Consider the following 1282-nt stretch of genomic DNA (forward strand, 5'->3'; position numbering starts at 1 on the left):
GGAGCCTGTATCAGGACTGTAGTGAGTTCATTGTTATTACCCATAATAATGGATAACAGCACCCGGATTGGAAGGGCAATTACTCCGTTTTATATGACCCCAGAGAGAGAGAGAGAGAGAGAGAGAGAGAGAGAGAGAGAGAGAGAGAGAGAGAGAGAGAGAGAGAGAGAGAGAGATCCAAGCTGCTCATTTTCCCCTTCCACCATAGAGCAGTAAAATTAGGTGCCCCAAACGTAAACAAAGGTCTAGAAGCACATGGCAAACCACGTTCCTGTCTTGACAGCTCACGTTCCAATGTAAATTATAGAAAAAAATAACCTTTAAAATTTGGCTGTTAGGTGGCAAAAGAAACACATATTCATAAATACTCGATCATGCATCAAATAATGTCTAGATATGGATATTTTATGGAACAAAAGGTAAAATTTATCAAAAGTTACAGTCTATCTATTTTTAGACCAGAGCAAATTATTGCGCTGGTGTGAACAAAACGAGAATTATTCGGAGCCTGATTTTGAGAATAATTTAGCCTTATATTATTATTTCTGCAACTGTTAGATTTTATGTAAACATATTTTCAATACTGAAAGTGTATTGCCTACAACTCAAACTACAAAATTGGGAGACCTATATTGTGCGTAAATTATTCCGGTCCCTAACGAAAATCACTAGCAACTTGTTAGTAGAAAACGGTAAGGGCTGCCTGAAGCCGGTGATCGTAAAATACTAACGAAAGAGTGAAAATGGAAAGGCTTCGTATGGGAACAAAACAGACAATGGACGTTTCGGGTACAAACCCTTCGTCAGCACAACAATACACAAATAAACGTGGAAAACAAATAAAATATAATGAAAAATAACTTGTATCGTCTGTACTCAATGGTGGTTGCAGTATGAATGAAATGTTAACAACAAGATATGAAGTGAGTAGAAAAGTGCCAGAAGACAATAGAGAATAAAATTTTTTTTCGCGGCGGTGGTGGGGTTTGAACCTGCGACCTTATTGGTACGACAACTTCGCCTGGCAGGTGAGAGCGTGGCTCTACCGTGTGAGCTATCCACGAACACAAAAATATTCGTTTCAAACCCAAAGTCATTTCTAGATCCCTCTCTCACCCACTTCTTGAGATCGCCGATTCGTTCACCACCATCGCGAAGTAATTTTGACCAGCAGTTAAGCTTAATAGCCAATATTCTCATCACAAACATATAACATAGAAACGATTGAGACATTGAGTATGCTCCGGTGTATGGGGTGAATTTTTAATTCAGAAAAGTGAGT

This window comes from Berghia stephanieae, chromosome 4, assembly GCF_034508935.2.
Source record: "Berghia stephanieae isolate SIO BIC M18660-M18661 chromosome 4, UCSD_Bste_1.3, whole genome shotgun sequence".
Lineage (NCBI taxonomy): Eukaryota > Metazoa > Mollusca > Gastropoda > Nudibranchia > Aeolidiidae > Berghia > Berghia stephanieae.